We start from the raw sequence: 20,793 nt of genomic DNA on the forward strand, positions 1-20,793 counted from the left end.
ATTCTTACATGTCTCTCCAGGATACTGATGGAGAACTGTACCACAGACGGGCTGGCGCTTGAAGAATTCCTTCCGTAGCGGCCGCGACGTGACTGTAGAGACCGGCAGCTTCTCCCCGTCTGACGTCCGTCGCCGCGCCTGGCCGCGCTCCCGCGATTTACGTGATTTATAGACCCTGATAGCTTCATTTGTTCACTGCTAATATTATTATTATTATTGTTATTAGTATTATTATTATTATTAATAATATTATTATGATTTTTATTAATATCATTAATACTATTATGGGAGCCATAGGATAACATGGTCTGGCACCCCGACACCCTGAGGTTGCCAGCTCCATTATCTCACTAAAAAGTATCATGTTTGATAATAACTTGTCTCATCAACTTTGACTTTTTACTAAAGTGAGATTTAATGTGACATACACCCATGTACCTTAGAGGATGGCCACCTGGTTGCCCCAGCCGTTCCTGGGCCCTGGCTGACAGCCTGCAGCTGCCACCTCCTGGACAGTATTCTGACCCCCTGACAGGATGTTTAAAAACTCCCAAGAGTCAGAAACAAAGGCCTGCTTTGGCAGGAAGTGTCCCCTCCCTCTCTGGCACGATGGCTAGTAAAGTGGCACTTAAAGGCAGTGAGCTTCACAGCTTCCAGTGCCTCTTGTATGCAACCAGGCTGCCTCCCACAGGATGAAACAGCCAACCCCCTGCCCCAGGCACATTTTCACCCTTGCAGTTGGGAAAAGTAGGTAGTCAGGATTAGTAACAACCTGAAAGCTAGCCATACCCCTACCTCATCTGTACAGCCAAAGATGGGTTCTGTCTCATTTAAAAGTGGGACACAGTAGAGGGTTATGGGTAGCAAAGGTGGCACAAAGACCCCTGCATCTGGTCATCTCAGGGTTGGATTAACTGCTAGGGCTAGTAGCCCATTGGCTACTTGCACCCATTCCCCTAAATGTAGGATTGAAGGAGCACCCTTGGCACCAGAACCTTAGATCTGCTTGAATTGCATCCAAGGACAAAGAAGAGACCGTAGTCTGTGATTTTAGGAACTGCACAATGCAATGGCGGGATAACCTGCGCCTGTGGCAACCACCCTGCAACTGCACAACAGTGGCTTTTCCTGGACCAAAAACCAGTCCCAAAAGACAGGGGAACTATTCTGCAAGTCAAAACAACTCCAGCACTCTCTTGGACTAGAGGTACTAGTCCTCTGCAGTCCACAGGTAAAGCACGCTCCCAGCACCAAAGAATCATTGGCCATCGGGCCCACCAATTGATCGCCCAAAAGTAAATGGTCTAGTGCATAGCCGAAAATAGAGTGTTGACCTCCAGAAAGTTTCAGACAGTCCTGTTTTCCACAACAGTCCAGGATGTTAAAGGAATTGTTAGCTGTGTTTGGTAGTACTAAGGCTAGTTGGTGGCAAGTGTGGCTACCACTACCTTTATTAGATGCTGCACCTGAGGGAATTCTGTAGCACATTCAATCCTCTGCCTCATCGACCCCGGTGTCAAGATTTTGCACCCCTGCTTGGACATCATTGTCCAAGCAGCAAAACCAGCACCTGTGGCTCCAGCTTTCAGCTCCAGGGATAGCCAGGGTATGAAATGAAATGAAATGAAATGAAAATGTGACTTGTAGAGCGCTACAGTTGCCCTGAGGCGTCCAGGCGCTAAAGACAGATGGAGCCCTCTTGAGGTTACTTTATTAGGCATTAAACAGCAGGGTTTTTAGCTGTTTGCGAAAAGTAGTCAGATTGGGTTTGTTCCTCAACTGCAGGGGGAGAGAGTTCCAAAGTTTGGAAACATTATACGAGAAGGAGCGTCCTCCCGCTCTAGCTCTGCGAATTCTGGGGATCTCGGCCAGGGATGCTGTAGAAGAGCGGAGGGATTTATTAGGCCTGTAGGGGGAAATCAGGGGCCGATTGATGTCTGGGCCCATTTCCCAGAAAGTCTGGTGGGCAATGCAGAGCGATTTGAATTTTACTCTGTCCCTGACAGGTAACCAGTGTAGGGTCTTTAAGCTGGTTCTCACTGAGATCCTCCGGGGGATGCCCAGCAGCGCTCTGGCAGCACAGTTCTGGGTGCGTTGGAGCTTTTGTAGGGTGTAATCCGGGGCTCCCAGGTATAGGGCGTTATTAAAGTCCAGACGGGATTGGATAAGGCCCTGTATAATTATCTGTTTAGCCTCGAAGCAGAGGAGGGGAAGGACTTTCTTGATCACTCTAAGGAGGCCAAAGCAGGTGGCTGAGATATTAGTGGGATGTGTGTTAAGGCTCAGAGACTTGTCAAGCCAGACCCCTAAGCTTTTGATGTTGTCTCTGGGGGGTGGGGCCACTCCCATGCTTGATGGCCAGATCGACTCTATGGAGACGGGGGAGGCTGTGCCCAGGATCATCAGCTCAGTTTTATCGTCATTCAACTTTAAGCATGAGCTCATCATCCACTTCTTTACGTCCTCCAGACAAGCCGCGAGGTCTGGTGGCGCCTGGAGGCCGCTCTTCTCTGCCAGGGAGACCACCAGCTGGGTGTCGTCCGCATAGGAGATGATCTTTACACCATGCGGACGAACAACCTCAGCCAGTGGCCTCATATAAGCGTTGAAGAGCGTAGGGCTTAAGGAGGAGCCCTGGGGGACTCCGCATCCCAGGGGATGAGTGGATGAGCGTGATGTGCCATCGAAGACCTGAAAGGTTCTGCTGGACAAAAAAGAATTGAACCATGTCAGGGCATCTCCGGTCACTCCTAAGTCGGCAAGGCGGGTTAGCAAGATTTTGTGATGTACCGTATCGAATGCGGCACTTAGATCGAAGAGGATCACTGCCACTGATCCCCCTCGATCCAGAAGCCGTCTTGCCTCCTCAGTCACAGCCAGTAAAGCAGTCTCTGTCCCATGTTTGGTACGAAAACCTGTTTGGGAGGAGTCGAGGAGGTGGTTTTCCTCCAAAAACATTGTCAGAGTGGTATTGACATGTTTTTCCAGAATTTTCGATGCCCAGGGGAGTAATGACGATAATTACTGGGGTTGGCCGGGTCTAGGGAAGGTTTTTTCAGCAGGGCCCGTACCATAGCATGCTTCCATGTTGAAGGGACCGTCCTACTGGTTATGGAGGAGTTCATGAGCTCCAGGAGCGTGGGGAAAATAGCAGTGCTGGCAAGGTTTAATGAGCCTGGGGGGGCAGGGTCGCACGGGGAGCCGGATTTTATTTGTTGTGCCAGTGTCTGTACGATTTCCAATGTTATCAGGGGAAAAGACTCCAGGCACTTGGTCGAATTTGAGGTCAGGTACGGGTTCTGGCCAGGGGAGTCAGAGGGAGGATTGGGGAAAGAGAGATAAATTTTGTTAATTTTTTGGAAGAAGAATTCCGCCAGATCATTGCATTTTGTGGATGTATGACGTTACAACGCACACTTTTACAACGCATGCACTTACAACGCATTTTTTACAACGCATAATCCATTACAACGCATGACATTACAACGCATGACACTACAACGCATTTTTAAAAAATACCTTTACAACGCATTACCATTACAACGCATACTACCTTTACAACGCATACCATTACAACGCATAATATTAAATTACATTTAAGGTAAGTATTAGATAGTATAGGGGTAAAAATTACTATTCTAACTCCAGGGGGTGCAACAGTAGGGTAAGTGTTGGATAGTGTAGGGGTAAAAATTACTATTCTAACTCCAGGGGGTGCAACAGTAGGGTAAGTGTTGGATAGTGTAGGGGTAAAAATTACTATTCTAACTCCAGGGGGTGCAACAGTAGGGTAAGTGTTGGATAGTATAGGGGTAAAAATTACTATTCTAACTCCAGGGGGTGCAACAGTAGGGTAAGTGTTGGATAGTATAGGGGTAAAAATTACTATTCTAACTCCAGGGGGTGCAACAGTAGGGTAAGTGTTGGATAGTATAGGGGTAAAAATTACTATTCTAACTCCAGGGGGTGCATCAGTAGGGTAAGTGTTGGATAGTATAGGGGTAAAAATTACTATTCTAACTCCAGGGGGTGCATCAGTAGGGTAAGTGTTGGATAGTATAGGGGTAAAAATTACTATTCTAACTCCAGGGGGTGCATCAGTAGGGTAAGTGTTGGATAGTATAGGGGTAAAAATTACTATTCTAACTCCAGGGGGTGCATCAGTAGGGTAAGTGTTGGATAGTATAGGGGTAAAAATTACTATTCTAACTCCAGGGGGTGCAACAGTAGGGTAAGTGTTGGATAGTGTAGGGGTAAAAATTACTATTCTAACTCCAGGGGGTGCATCAGTAGGGTAAGTGTTGGATAGTATAGTGTAATATTATGCGTTGTAATGGTATGCGTTGTAATGGTAGTATGCGTTGTAATGGAATGCGTTGTAAAGGTAGTTTTTAAAAATGCGTTGTAGTGTCATGCGTTGTAATGTCATGCGTTGTAATGGATTATGCGTTGTAAAAAATGCGTTGTAATGGTAGTGCGTTGTAAAAGTTGCGTTGTAAAGGTTGTTCCCCGCATTTTGTCGGTGAGTTGTTGTTATCTATAACCGGAGGCGGGGGTTTGATCAGGGAGTTGACTATACGGTAGATTTCTTTAGATTTGGATTTTGCCGTGGTTATTTTAAGATTGTAGAAGGCAGCTTGCGAAGATTTAATGGCCAATTTATAGTTCCTGATCATTTCCCTGTAGGTGGCTTTTTCTTCAGGATTGTATGAAGTGCGCCACTTTCTCTCCTGCTTTTTACAGAGACGTTTGTGGTTCCTGAGCTCTTCTGTGTACCAGGGAGCTGTTTTGCTATGTCTCTTAGATTTTGGTGCGTGTTCTGGGAGGACCTGGTCCAGAGAGGTGGTTATCCATTCTTCATATTTTTTGTTGTTAGCAGTTGGGTCTTGGGAGAGGAAGGGTCTCATGGTACAAAGAGCTTGTGCCCAGTTGTCAATAGGGAGTTTGGACCAGTTACGAGTTTTCCTAATAGTAAATGAGGACGAGGGTGGTTTACTTGTGGTCCAATTGAAGGCTATTAAGAAGTGGTCTGACCAGGGAAGTCTGGTTATGTTTCCCACTTTAAGCTGGTCACAGTTGCTGAAAATAGGGTCCAGCAGATGTCCCTTTTCGTGTGTGGCAGATGGAACCCGTTGCTCGAGTTGATATGCGGCCAAGCTTGACTGGGTCTCTTGTGCCGAAAGGTCTAGTGGGTTGTCAAAATGAATGTTAAAATCTCCAAGTAGGGAGAAATTGGAGGGAGAGACAACCGACTGAGAGGTCACAGAGAGCAAGGAAGTATTGAATTGTCCTATGGGACCGGGGGAGCGGTAGATGAGAATGCCGGTGAAACAGGCATTAGGAGAAAATTCGATGGCGAAAGAGAGGTTTTCGCAGTCCTCAATATCTTCCAATAAGTGACGACAGATATAGCTTTCTTTATATATAATCGCGAGGCCGCCACCTCTGCCCAGTGGTCGGTCTGCTCGTGCTATCTGATACCCTGGGATGATAGCTTGTGCTAGGTCTGGCTGAGAGTCTTGGTTCAGCCAGGTCTCAGTCAGGAACATTGCATCTGGAGAGTGTTCCTCTAATAATAGGGAGATCAGCACCCAGGCCCTACGACCCAGGCCCTACGAGCCAGGCAAAATTCAACTGACTGTGGGATCTTGGTCCGGGACCTGCACCACCTTACCCCCGCAGTGGTTTTCATTGGACTTGAACTGTAAGTGACCGAATGTCACCATTGACAACAACATTATTGTTTTGCAAGACTTAAATTCACTTAAATTATTTTTCCTTTAAAATTCCATACCTCTGGATATACTCATCCGATTGTCTTCATTATTTTTTTAATCTGCTCTACTTTTACAAATTGGTGTCAGATTTCTTTTGAGTTGTGTCCACTACTTATTGTCCATGTTGGTATTCTGTAATGCTTAACAAATGTTCCTCTAGTAAAGTCTGACTGCTCTGTGCTAGACTATCTGGACTGACCTAAGGATTAGTGTGAATCCTAAGGACCTCTCTGGGGCAAAATGAAAGTATCGCATAGTGAAACCTAACCAGCCTCAATGCTTAATACCCCACCTTCCTACACAGTGCCATAATAAAAAGCTGTTAGATACTTTTTATTAAATTGGGCTTTTGACTAATCCCTTAATTTACCGACCGATCAATTGCTATCCTCTTTTTCTGAGCAATTTTAAGCCAGTAACTAGGAGGATAGATTCTTCTGGCTCATCCTGGTTTAGCACAACATCCTCTTACCTCACCTGCCCTTCACCCATGCCCAGATTTATCACAGACTCAAGACCATTTTGTTGTTCACACATTCTATGCAATGTGCCTTGCATGAGCAGGTCACTGGAAATGGTCGGGTACATTTTAATGTTAGCATTTATTATCCATTGAAATATCTAATTTAGCAATTGTCCTCAGTTCACTCAACCCCAAGGGTGCTGTCCAAACACGACAGAACCCTGAACATGCTCCTTCTATCATTTAGAACTTACACATGCAAAGACAGTACACTTTCACCACTTTTGCCCAGCACTCTTCTAGACTGCCTTAGACCGAGAAAGCAAAGAGGCTCAGCTCCTGCTATCCAAATCCTCAGATCAAGATAATCAAGAGCCTAGCTTTTCCTGCATGAATGCTGTAGGAACTTTATTTCTTATTATTAATCAGCATGATAATCATTTTAAGGATATTGACTGCGAGGCACCCTTTCCACAGGAGGATAGATGGTGTGAAGTAACTTCTGAGGCCCATAAGAGGGGTGGAACGCTTGTAATGAGGTTCATAATGTCACCTGATAATTGGAAGGGAACATGATGGTAGTTTATTTAAGAGGGATCAACAATCGCAGAGTTAAGAACTAGGTTATCAGCTATTGGTATTTAATAAACCTTTAGTTTTATGCCATTTTTTGGAAAAGGAGTTTCTAAAAATTAAATTCAATAAAGGGTCACTGACTAAAATAAAAAATAACTGCAAACGTGTAAATTTATTGCATTGACATATCAGTCTCAATAAGTTGGTAGTGCAACACTTCCAAAGACAGATGTGAAATCATGAAAAAATGGTGTGGATTTTATGAAAAGTAAGTTATTTCCAAAACGTTCTTAGATGTAAACAGGAGACTCAGTTTATTCTCTCATTGGCACCTTTGTTCACCAAATTTTTATGATAATCAGTTGCCTAAAGATTTCATCACAAACATTTCACACAGATTCTAAGACAGGTCAATCCTACTGGTTTGCATACAGGGATATGATAACAAGGAAAGGTGTTTGTACTTTAGCTGAAAATCAGAGGCAGCCACCATAAAACTAAAATGGGGGCTGGAGGATGGGTGAGGGGGAGGGACTGGGAATTCAGGGGAAAATATTAATTAAGAAAACTTACAGCCTGGGCTGATGCTCAGACAGTGCTTGGGAGACTGTGGCTTTTCTCCAAACCTGCTGTGCCACACAACTGGGTTGGAGAAATAGAAGTGTGCATGTCTGTGTGGCCGGCCTAAGACAGCCAGCCAAACCGTTAGACACACTTCTAAGTTGCCAACTCTCCTCCCTGTCATATCATGGCACAGCCCCACTCTAATCACATTCCTAAGCCACAGCCAGTCTCAGAAAAATAAAATGATATCGTTTTATTATCTTTTTATTTTTCTGCAACCGATTCTGATGAGTGGGGCGATGGTACTCCGCAATTACAGAGGAGCCACACCTATTGAAACTTTGAAAACAAACAATGGCTTGTTAGCAAGACAAAGTTTCCAGGTACATAATGTGGTTATACAATGTTAGATTTCATGCAAAATGTAAGCCTCAAAATAGTGAAAGAGGTGTGTGTGCTTGCCTCAGCTATGTCTGTAGCTGAATATCAGAAAATTTATTCAAAAATATGGTTTGACTTACATATCATTTGCACAAAACCTTGTCCTATTGAGTGTAGACTAACACTTTTTATTCCAGTTTTGTAGACTGAATTTAGGGTACAATTTTTATGTCAGAAAATATTGTAACAACACTATTGTGGTACCACACCTTCTCGAAATGGAATTGCTAGTGGTAATCATGTGTCCTGGAGAAGCCCTTTGCACATCACACCTACAAATGTTCATTCACAAGGATTAGACAGGTGTGGACTCATTTGCTCATACTGGCTGTGGGGCAGCCTTAGTGGTTTCAAAACCAAATTAGGGGCTCACCCTCCTGTCACTCTCATTACACAAATACTGTTTGAAGTACCGGGAACATATGGAACTTGTGGACTGAGAGGCATCAATTACAAGATCATGCACATAAACACATAGTTGCGTGAATCCAACTTTCTCTAGATTTTGGTGAGGTTACAGTGTTACAAAAGTATGTTACATTATTTCGCATTGATGTAGGTACCACTATCAACTTAACTCACCTGTGCTTGGAATCACTGAGTTGTACCAGTTGTCAAGCATGGAGCTGGTTCCTTATACCTGGGAGAAGAAGAGTATGACAAAAATCTTATGCCGAAGACTGATTTGGACAAAATGTGTCTTTCAGATTGTGACCAGACAGGTTCCCTAACCTACCCTTGGTTTGAGAGGTTACTCAGTCTGTGCTTTGAAGTCTCAAGTATATGCTCCTTGTAGCTTTGGTAAACTAGAAAAAAATAAAAAAATACAAAGGACAATTTTAAAATGCAATCGTTAATTTGTGTCATCTCATCTATGTGCGTGCAAGAAAACATGTGCTTAGTGAGAAGTTTTAGCTGGAGATTGTAAGTACAAATCCCCAACATCAACAATCATTGCCGAGTTTCCTTCTGCCTGGTAGTAACATAGAGTCACTAACAAATTTGTCACAACCTTGACCTCCATTAGTAGTACATAGTGAAGACAATTCATCAACATGAAAGTGAAGTGACCTTGGTATCTGCTTCTGCTCAACAGCAGGCACAGCTGTTTTCTTTTTTAACCAATTTTATTGATTTTAGAGAGCATACAAAACAAACGAAGTATACACAGTCGGTTCAATAAGTGGTGCACCTGCGAACTTTGCACTCCACAACTCTGCACACCAATATCTAGTGATTGAAGGGGTTGAGCCTGGCACCCACCGCATTCCACAATGGCCAAACAGAGTGTTAGTCATCTATCGCCCCCACCCATTTACCCCACACATTGCTGGATTTCTTAGGACAACCCCTAGACTCATATACAGAGGGCTCCTGCTCGGCGCACCAGTCCACCCCCATGCGCCATCCTGACAGGGCAGGGGATGCCAGATTCAGCCAGCATCGTGCAAGGTCTCTCTTTGCCACCACTAGAGCCATGTTTAGGAAGATCTTATCTGCGCGAGAGCCGTACAGTCCCTCTGTAATGCCTAGGAGTATGTTGGTGGGGTTAAAAGGCACCTCCTATCCCAGGACCTCAATGAGTTCCCCCAGCACTGATTCCCAAAAATGTGTGATGGGTGAACATGACCATACCATGTGGAAGAAGTCCGCTTGAGGATGTGAACAACGCGGACAGGGCGCATCTGAACAAAGACCTGCTCGGTGGAGGCACAGCGGAGTGAGATAGGCAGCATGTAAACAGTAGAGCTGTACCAATCAGAGCCGCACTGAGACGGTGATTAACTTAGAGGCCCTTAGGGCGTCGCGCCAGTCAGAGTTGTCTAAGGATTCGACCCAGCCCTCACACCGGACTCTGAGCTGTGAGAGTGTGTTGGGGGTATGGTTGGTGAGAGAGCGGTAGATACGTGAGATCCCCACTTTCCCCAAGTTGCCAGTCAGAACTTGGGTCTCTGGTGGGGTGTAGTCAAGCAGCGCTATGCCCTCTGGGGCGTGTGATTGGATGGCATGTCGCAGCTGTAGATAGCGATAGAACTGCGAGGGATGCAAAGAGAAAGTATGTTGTAGGTCCTGAAAGGTGCGGATGTGTCCCCCCTTCCAGACATCTCCCAACTGTGAGATCCCAGTTAAGTTCCATGCCCTGAAGCCAGATAATCCCGCCACTTCTCGGAGCTGGGCACCCTGCCAGAGTGGAGTGCATTGGGTCAATTGCCCAACCAATGAGTGTGGCGTAGGGAGGCCCACCAGGGCAGGAGGACCCCGCGTGTGATCTCTGGCAGCGCTCCAGTAATGGTGTTACCGTATAGCATCCCCTGAATACTGGGCAGGCCCAGAGTATGAAGCTCCAGCCGGTAGGCTGGATCCGACCATCCTCCGTTAAACCAGTTGTGCACTACAAGAAGGCGGGTTTGCCAGATAATATAAACATAGGCTCGTCATCCTCTGACCGCCATCATAAGGTGGGATCCAACACCGTGCGAGGGCCAGGTTGTCGACCCCCCTCAGAGAAATTTAACAGCTAGGCTATCCATTTCTCTGAACCATGCACGGGAGAAGGAAAGGGGCGTATTCTGGAGCATGTAGAGGAACCTGGGCAATATCATCATCTTAAATAAAGCTATTTTACCCATAGGGTTGAGGGGCAACGATTGCCACCGGAGGAGATCGGCCCGGGCCTTCTTCACCACTGGGGTGACATTCAGCGCCCAGGTTAGGTCAGGGAGGAGGGCCACCCAGATCCCGAGATACTTCAAGGACTGCCGCCGGAGGGGTATCGTGGACTGCCAGTCAGAGCACTCACGGGAAGATGATGGGGGATCAGAACGGATTTGGCAGAGTTCACCCAGAGGCCGTACATTAGCTCGAAAAGGGTCAGCGCTCAGAGGCATCGGGGTCCCGACCGCGCAGGTTCAGCCAGGTACAGGAGGACGTCATCAGCATAGAGGGCACAGCTGTTTTCAGAAACAAATCTTGTATGATATGGCCCAGAATTACTACCATTTTCTAGTTTGAATGAGCCACTTGTTTCGTGCAGCCATGACGATAAATGTATTTCAGGATTCACAAAGTCATGTAAAGCCTGATATGCATGGCTTTGTAAAAAAAAGGTAACTCTGCTCTGTCTTGCATTACTTCGCATTGGAGAGGCATTCAATGGATGGAGCATGGATATCCTCATGCATCCATCCATGTATTTTGATGTAAACCCAGATTTATTAAAGTCTGTAAACCTTGTTTAGTGCCAAAATGATGTACCCACCCGAGTCTGGTGTAATGAGGAGAGACATTTTTATTTCTCCGTGTTACTTCTTCTTTGCATGTGTGCTGCAGACAAAGACAAATACACCCCTGAGGACAGTTCTTGTTCAGGAAGGTACTCCTACTGCTCAAAAGCTATCCTGACCACAATGCAGGCCCCCTTGCACCATAGCACAAGGGTACCTGTATTGACAGTAGGTATCCACAAGTAAGTTAATATATTTTATGCAAATAATTAAAATCATTGAATAATCACATCAACACATCATCATCGATTAAGTTAAGAAATAACAAAACCATCCTGCCTTACTTACAGAGTGAGACAAAGAGGTTAAAAACAACTTCCTCTTGGTAAGGAGCCCTGTATACAATATTACTGGGTCTATTGTATCTAAGCAAATTTAAAGACCAGTCATCAGTACAAGAGTATTCCCTAAAATGAGCAAATCATATTTTAGTAAAAGTGCATCAGGCAAAACATGCTAAGAAAGGGAGATTTTAATGATTTGTGGAAGCAATATTAAACAAAGCAGCAATAACGTCATCAATTAAAATGATTTTTTTGCAAATAACAAACTACAATTTAGTTACAGTTCACTAAGCAAAACAGATAAAAAATCACACTACAAATGGAATGACAGAGATTTCTGGCAGAAATCTTATGCAGAAACGTGTTAGCATCAACAAGTGTCCCAGAGATCTGAATAGCACTGTATCTTTGTAAATATGGCACACTATAGATCTCTCCTGTTCACGCAACAGAGCACAGCAAGCTGTCTTGGAAATCTGGCCCCTCATAAGTACAAAGTCCAGCATGCATTTTCTTGGACCTGAGACTGTGCTTCATGTCACCATAAAGGGAACCTGCTTCATGAGTTGCCTCTTTCTACCCTCCATGTCTTCCGCAGAGTAAGTTCTGGCTCACTTCAGGCTGAGAGAAAGACCATTTGGTGAGTCTGTTTGCTGCCTACGGAGGGTCCCCAGGGCCATGTCAGTACTCTTTATCCAGAGCACATGAAATGACAGCATGAACTTTCAACCAATCACAGAGCACCATGAGCTATTCTGCACTAGCTGGTGGCCACTTCTATGGCTACTCTTATAATACCACATTGATGCCTGTTCTCTCAGAGCATTAAAATACACACCTTATACTGAAACTCTCTGACCTCCAGGTCTGAGGACTGCATCTCCTAGGACTGCAGGGATTTCTTGTGCTAGTCAAACATATAATTGTCCTCAGCATCTCCTTTGTAACTGTCAAAATAGAAAAGAAGGACACCTTAGCACTGAAATGGCCTTATATGTTAATGGTCAGAACAGTTAAGGCAGCTGTATTGTGTTAAGTGTTTGTAGCCTCTTTCTGTGCGATAGAATCACTTCACTGCTGTGTCTCATCTCTTCGATGACATTAAGAAAGGCTTCTTTACTTCACAGCTGTGGTGAATGTTCACTTCGTTAATCAAGACCAAGTTTACATCGTCTTAACACACTGTGCCCTAAATATTTAAAAAATGTGAAAAGTTAATTTCATTATAGTGAACTTGTTTTAAGGGAATGCATCGTGTGCACTGTGGCAGGAGTCGTGCTGCACGGAAACCATGCAAAACCAGGCACAGCTTGTGCCCCATTGCAGTCCTTGCACTAAACACATTCACGAATAGCTACTCTCACTTGACCCTCTGACCCCAAGTGCCCCCCTCATTGGATCCTTGGGGCTGTAGTCTCAAGCTCTGTCTTTCTAGCATTAGCCTTGATATCTCACCCCCTGAACTAGCATAAAACAAACCCTTGTTCCAGGGACATCTGAAGTATTTTGGGGGCCCAGGGACATAAATTATTTGGGACCCTGGCCCAAAAATTATTTGGAACCCCCTGCTTGGAACAACTGTGAATTTATTATACATTTTGACTCATCCAATGTCGTGACAGCGTTAGGAGCACACTTGTCTGGTAGCCACTAACCTGACTAGAAGGCAGCAGGGACGGAGTCAGACGAAAGTTCCCTCCTTCCCAAAGGTGCGTCGTGCCCCAGAGAGGAGTACACTACTCTAGGACAGACGTCCCCCCGGGGGAGAAGGGAAAACCACGGGGCAGCTCTGTGTGGTGATCCTGGGAGACGGCTATGGAGAGTTTTCTGTATCCGCAGGCGTGACGGAGGGGTATCGCACCAACTAGAAATGACAAAAGCAGACGATAAGTAGAATAAACAGAGTCTTTCCTGAGAAGCAGACACCCTGATTTGCATAAGAAGTCAACCCCCCCCCTTCCTACCTGAACGGGAGTAGATTACACTACGAACTCCCCTTTTTATCTGTGAAGTAGCCAATGAAAGGAAACAAATACATGACTAGTGCAGAATTCACCTTGTGCAAGCAGCACCACAAGTACGTAAGTCTCAGCAGTTAAGGCAGCAGCCTTCTCACGTTGTTAATAGCACAGCGTGAAACGCGCAGCCCATTAACACTGCTGCATTTGTTCCCATCAGAAAAGTTCCAAGGCAAAGGATGGTGCGCGTTGAAAATGCTCGACTTGGCCTAAGTACCTAGTGGAAATAAGGAGCCCTGTCGAGTCGGGGAAAGTAAAGAAAGAGGGTCTTGCACGAGCGAGGAGCCCTACCTGAGCTGTCCGGGTGGTTGCTGGAAGTCTTGGTACAAACGCCCGACCTCCGGCGGGGACACACCTTCCGCCTGGCGTTTGCTTGTGACGGCCGTAATTCACTCCGGGAAACTCCGCAGTCTTCAGGGTCCGTGAAAGGTGAAGCACGCCCGACCTCCAGCGGGGAAGCACCGTCCACCTGGCGTTCGTGGGGGACTTGGTAAACGGGAACGATTGTCAAGCATCGTTTCCTGGCATGGGCGGGGCTATATAGCCGCCCAATCAGGAAGCTCGCTGGTCCTGGTGCTCCGTGATGGTAGAGAGGGTGTTCTGGGATATGCAGTTTTTTGTGGCCAGGGTCTGGTAGCGGTGGGTAACGAAGGTCATCCAAACCCTCAGCAACTATGGTCTGATCATTGACAATCCTCTTTGTTGAACCCCAAAAATGTATGGGGACTCCAGTCCTTGAGGGGGCATAGCTTTAAATATATGAGATGTTGAGATCTGGGAGCCATTTTTTATATTGTGCAGGGGGTCCAATCATTTTTGCATTATGCCACTGTCTGGGACTGTCCTCACAGCTTAATGATGGGGCCCCTAGAAAGGTGGGGGGCCTGGGCTAGAGACCACTTTGCCCATGCCTTAAGTCTCTGCCTAATTTTTGTCATAAATGAATTACTTTTCCAGAAATAAATCACGTCCATGTCAAGGAAACCATAGAGAGTGACATAGAATCACGATGGATAGGCAATAAGAAATGTATCTCAAATATATGGAGCACTACAGTGGAGTACCCAAACACTATGAGTAACCTAATCATTAATGTATTCATTCATTCACCCATTCAACCGCTAAGTCTTTATTGATCTATTGGTGTGCCTTTTTACTCATATTTATATGTATTCAATCAGTTTTATAGTATGCATAGGTGCTGAAAATAAGGGAGGCAAGAGTGATGCAGCACCACAAAAAAAACATGTTGGAGTTCAGAAGGTGAATGAGCAATAAAGTTGTCTTTAAATTTGTTTTTGTCTTGACACATTTGCAGTGTGTTCAAAGAGCAAAGTCAAATGTCAGTCTATGTATTTTGACACATTGCTGCTTTTTCTTCTAAAATGAAGATTGTTGTTTACTTTTCTTTCTCTGACTGCCTATTTCGAGGATTTTGTAGATGGAACTCTGTGACAAACCTGCTGGGATACATGTAGTGTGAAAGGAAAGGGTGTAGGATACCAGAAATACAATAACATCTAAAGACATGTAAATGAACTGTATAAATATTGCAAAATATTATATCATCAGTTAGGAAAGCACACATTAAGTACATGTTTTTGTAATTTTGAAGTGTGATGGAAACAATGGTTTCAATACGATAAAAATATGATGTTGTTTGCTGAAATAATTCACACCCATTTATTTTGTAAACCTCTTATAAGTTAATAGCATGGGAATCAATTAGAGCAGCTTAGTGCAGGACACACTCCTTGCCTCTGGAACACGTGCTCTTGTGAATGTTCAGCTTACAGCAGGTTTTTTCACAAGTTATTGTGATGTTCTAACCCTTATCTTTTCCGTAGATTACATAAACATTATGCATACCATTCAGGATGTTGGATTTTGGCGTAGTCTAGGAAATACCACATTCTTTGGAAACTGCCACCCATGGTTGGGTATTCTATCTTGTTATTTTAGGGATAGGACTCACCTCTGAGCACAGGAATTATGAAGTTGATTGTGAAGCACACTCCTGGAAACAGACTCTAAATACACTGGTAGATGTGAAAAGTGCAAGAGACAGACACCCCCAAAATGTGGAAAGCTGAATCAGATACTGTTCCAAAAATCAAAGCTTAGGGACAGGGTCTACCATGGAACAGAGAGAACGAACACTTCAACAGAAAACACAATGCAGTAACGTTGTTGTGTGCTGATGCTAATATGGGCAGGAGGCAGGGTGTGGTGAGCCTCCTGGGACTTCATCCACAGAGCTGCAAGAAGCATATGAAGAAAAAGAAGCTGAACTTAAGGAAATTCTCTGTCATTGTCATCAGAGAGTCTGTGTGTTTTCTCTGCAGGGACAGTACTTCCTACTTGCCCAATTCCGTCTGGATCACTCGACTTAATGAGTTAGCTACTGGTCTATCCCATCTCAAGGATGAAATGCATAACCTATCCACTATCACTAAAGAACTTCTTAACTTAAACAGAGCCACCAACGATACTGTGAACCTATTCAGTCTCCAGATTGCATCCCCACGAATGCTCACACCGAGAAACCTATTTAGTATAACCAAATCAACGTCCAATCTAGTCAACACATATCCAAGTCCACACACCCCAAAAACACTAATGTGGGTAGTTTACCTCACCATCGTGATCTAGGAGGTCAAGCGTTGAACTATCAGACAGAGACATAGACGACCTCCTTACATCCTATGCCCGAGTCTAAGACAACAGTAAGTCGCAATGTGGCACTATTCAATCCATTGTAACCAATCCCCTCCGAGAACTGACTTTCAACAACAGATCCGTAAATAGAGATACCTTCACAAATATCAACTTAGAACAGATTTCCCTAAACCACTCTATTAACAAGTTGAAGTGTGTGCTCATTAATTGCAGATCTGCTAGCAAACATGCCACTGATATATTAAATCTAATATTGGAGAATGACTTAGACATTATGGTCCTCACAGAAACTTGGCTTAATAGTTCCTCCTCACCCATCTTCGACTTACTGGTTCCTCCTTCATACGACCTAATCCGACTAGACAGAATCGGGAAGATAGGGGGTGGGGTAGGCTACATTTATCGTAACTCAATATCAGTCAAGCAAGCGGATTCCATCGGGCTATTCTCCGGTGATTACCTTTGTATTAATATCTCTGATACTAAGCGCATCGCCAGCAAGCTTCACATATTCTACAACCCCCCAGGTGATAACATGACTTATGTCGACAAAATAATTGAGATCATGGCATCCAATGCCAACTCGCAAGTACCTCATATTTTCCTGGGTGACTTTAACCTCAATTGGAGCAACGAAAACGATCATATTGTAGGCTGTCTTAAAGAGTTTCTGTCAGAACAGGAGCTATCTCAATTGTGTGACAGCCCAACTCATAACAAGGGAGAGACATCGGACCTCATCATTGCAGAAATAAACATCGTCCTACTTGAACCCATCACCCCATGCGATTGGTTTGATCATTATTGCATCCTCTTCTCCATCAATATCAAAGTCACTCAAAAAAGGGGCAACCCTCAAAAACAAAACAATACAAAATATCAACCCCGTCACCTTGGTAAACCGTCACAACTCCGCCCTGATCCTCAGGACGGACATGACTGATGTACATGACCTCACAACCTTCTATAATTCCACTTTACTTCATATCCTGGACTCTACCGCACCACTCCAAGAAAAAATGTCTCCTCCAAAATTTCCAAACCCTGGTACAATGAGGCCCTGAACTCGGAGCAGCGGCATCTAAGAGCTGCAGAGTGTCTATGGAAATCTGCTCCTACCACTGATAACCTTGAGCATCTTAGAAGGTTAAGGAATTCATACAATAGGAAGATTCTTAAGGCAAAGGCAGACTTTTTCAGAACCCAGCTGAACCAAGCTATCAACGGCCCAAAGAAATTCTTTGAAATCGTCAACCAACAATCATGCAATACGACTAACTCTAGGGAACTAAACGACCTGGCCACACCTACCTGTGATGTGCTGGCCAATTTTTTCCATGAAAAGACTAAGACCATCAAGCTAGACATCCAATCCAAGATGGCGCTCCCTCAATCTATGGTACAAGATTCGAAATGTGGCGCTCTATTCAAAGTTCACTTAAATAACCCAGGCGAAGCCACAAAAAATAATGCCTCATGGCACAACTTCTTGCCAATCTCTCAACAAATAATTGACAACACTCTTCAAGCAATCAACCCCTCCAATCATTTCTCTGACCCCCTGCCTCCTGCCCTGTTCAAAGTCTTAAAAACATCGATCCTACCGCTATGGGCAACAATTGTAAATACCTCCCTGAGTCAAGGGGGCATTCCGGACTGCCTTAAAATAGGGCAGGTCACACCTATACTACAGAAAGCTGATGCCACTCCATCTGATCTCAACAACAACTGTCCTATATCCAACATCCCCACTTTGGCAAAACTATTGGAGAAAAGTGCACAAATTCAATTATGCAACCATATTGAGAACTACAACCTCTTAGACAGTCACCAATCCGGCTTCCGCGAAGGTCACAGCACAGAATCTGCACTCACACACATTATGGACGACATACTAAAAATGCTTGACCGCAATGAGTCATGCCTATTGATGCTCCTTGACCTGTTCTACGCCTTCGATACGGTCAAGCACGACAACCTCCTGTCCATATTGGAACGAAGGATGGGCCTCTTGGGCACAGTCTTGCAATGGTTATCCTCCTTCTTGAATAACAGATCTCAAAGAATCAAGGTGAAGAATACACTCTCACTACCCTCTGTGGTCACCCTGTGAGTCCCTCAGGGGTCAGCCCTATCACCCATTATTTTCAACCTCCTAATGGAGCCTTTGGCAAACACACTGAAATCAGCGAACATTCTATATCACCTGTACGTGGATGACACCCAGTTGTATCTGAAAATCTCCACCCCAGAAGTCTTCATTGCCCTCAACACTATTCTACTGAACACGCAAAGCTGGCTCACTAACAACCACCTCATGCTGAACACCAAAAAAACGTAATTCATCCTCATCTCGCCACCGAGCGACACACCAAATTTAGACCTATGTCTAAAACACCTAACCTCATTTGACTGTGTTCCCCGCATCATTGACTCAGCAAAATCCCTGGGAATCACCATAGACAAACATCTGAATATGCATTTGCACATCTCTAATGCCACCAAGGGAGCTAATCAGAAGTTGAGTATACTGCGGAAACTCAAACCCTTCCTCCCTCAGGCTGATCTAAAAACGGCAGTACAAGCGCTAGTGCTGCCAAGATTAGACTACAGAAGCACCACGTTCTGCGGTCTCCCAAAATACAAACTGGCTCCGCTGAGGACATCACTGAATGCTGCTGCTAGACTGGTATCAGGAACCAAAAGAAACAGTCACATCTCCCCGACCTTGAAGGCCCTGAACTGGTTGCCTTACGAGGCAAGAATTCACCTAAAAGTGGCCTACATGACACACAAAGCAATTCATAACAATACACCCACTTACTTGGCTCTAAAGCTGGAAAGATCTGGAGGTTGCAGACAACTGCGTAGTGCGAGTACTTTCCTTCAGAAACCTCAATCCTTCCACAAGAAGAGAACTGGCTGCTGATCTTTCTCAGGGATTGCTCCAAAGATTTGGAACTCCTTACCTCCAGTAGTGCGTGGAATCTCTTCCTTTACCGCATTCAAAAAAGAAGTAAAAATACTACTAATGAACAAATTCTTGTCCTAAGTCTTAATTCTACGCTGTCACTGAGTCATCTACAAGACTCACTTATCATTGCCTACCTCCGGTGGAATGAAAGAGTCTATTTTATGTAAGATTAATACCACAGCCCTTAATGCTCAATAACTGTACGTAATGTAAAGCTTAACTGGCTTTTATCTCTGTTTGCTAGCACAATCCCCTAATGTTCAAAAACTGTATATTGCACAACGTCCTGCAGATTCCCGGTCCTCTGTGTTTGCCATCCATATATTTTTGTATCTCTGCTGTACAAATTGACACATTTGAATGCGTGTATACCTTCTCATCCATCTATGTTCTTGTACTGTACACTGTAAAGTGCTCTGATACCCTCGTGGGTCACATTTGCGCTATATAACACTGTATAAATAAATACATTATTACTGAAGTTCTAGTTTGTATAATATTCGCACTAGATAACATGGTGGACAATGCTGAGTGATGTCCATTGGGGGTTTATGAGTGATGGCTGGGCCTACTGTGATCCAATATGTTTTTGAAGCTTGACAGGTGTGTCACTGCATTTCTTCCTGCTGGCTTCATGTTTAAGGTCTAGAGGCTGTTGGAGCAGGCTTCCGAAGGGTATCAGCAGGTTCACATCTTTACGGGACGTAAAGGCACCTTATCAAGCAGGTGGAAGGTCATTGTGATACCTTCAGAGAGTGGAATGGGCCTGGAGGGGCCCCAAGCCTCTACTTCAGGATAGCTTCTTCCTCTCTCCCTCTGATACTGTTTCAGGAATTCATTGATGTCAATTTCCGTGGAATAATGTGCAGTTCTGTTTAAATCCTAATACTGCTCTCAATGTTCAATCTACGTATTGGCATTTCAAAAGAGTTTACAGTAGCTGTCATTAGTACATATACTATTTTTATCAATGCTAAAAACAGCCACTGCGCAGTGAGGTTTGCAAATAGCAGAGATGCTGCTAAATGCTACTTTACCCTCACCAAGATGTCACCCAGGACCATGCTTAGAAGATCTGACAGACAGGGCCCCTCAGACAGATGTCCTGCACTGAGCACTAGGGAATCCAAAAGGCTGCAGATCTATATGGAAAAGGAATATGTTGAGAAAAATATTCAATTGCCAGAATTGTAACCAAAAGCAGCCCTGGTAAAATGTTCATCTCAGCCCCATATTGAACTGAGAAAGCCTGTGTAGGGAACAAGTCCACTGCTCTCCAAGAAGGATTGGGGTTCTCCCACACGAGGTTTTAGGAAAAACTTAAGCCTAACAACTGGTGATTTTACAACACAGTTTTTCAACTAGATTCACTAAAATGTCATAACCTTTACTGGCTGTTCTGGAGCAAAACTAATGACACATTCCAACACATCATAGTCTGCTACATTCCCCAGGGCACTATTTCTCAAGTGAATCATGTATGTGTCAATGAAGAAGATGGAGAACCTGTGGTGTCTGAGTTTGTCCCTTGTTAGGTCATTGCTGTTTGCAGCCTATGTCTTTCCTCAAAGAGTGATAAGCGTCAATATCTGGAACAGCGACATCCCGGCTAGTAATGGGCAATAACGGCACGAGACATTTTTGGTCATTATTAGCATAGGCAGTTATAAGCATTAAAAGCCCTTGAGAGCACATGGACCAATGGTTCATTGTTGACCTCAAAAATGAGCATC

The 20,793-nt window shown here is 44.5% G+C and overlaps 1 protein-coding gene across 1 annotated transcript in view; it reads right to left on the reverse strand.

Annotated features, from left to right (window-relative positions):
* The window catches only part of LOC146813130 (olfactory receptor 5V1-like), a 109,962-nt gene extending 96,056 nt beyond the window's left edge, over window positions 1-13,906 (reverse strand). Inside the window, exons 1-5 of the mRNA XM_085614709.1 lie at window positions 13,699-13,906; window positions 13,045-13,253; window positions 12,228-12,336; window positions 8,558-8,627; window positions 8,404-8,461 (exon numbers count right to left, since the gene is read on the reverse strand). The gene's annotated coding sequence lies outside the window, so the exon portion shown is untranslated. The remainder of the gene's footprint in view (window positions 1-8,403; window positions 8,462-8,557; window positions 8,628-12,227; window positions 12,337-13,044; window positions 13,254-13,698) is intronic.
* Between the last annotated feature and the right edge of the window lie 6,887 nt (window positions 13,907-20,793).

Source organism: Triturus cristatus, chromosome 7 (genome assembly GCF_964204655.1).
Source record: "Triturus cristatus chromosome 7, aTriCri1.1, whole genome shotgun sequence".
In the NCBI taxonomy this organism is placed as follows: Eukaryota; Metazoa; Chordata; class Amphibia; order Caudata; family Salamandridae; genus Triturus; species Triturus cristatus.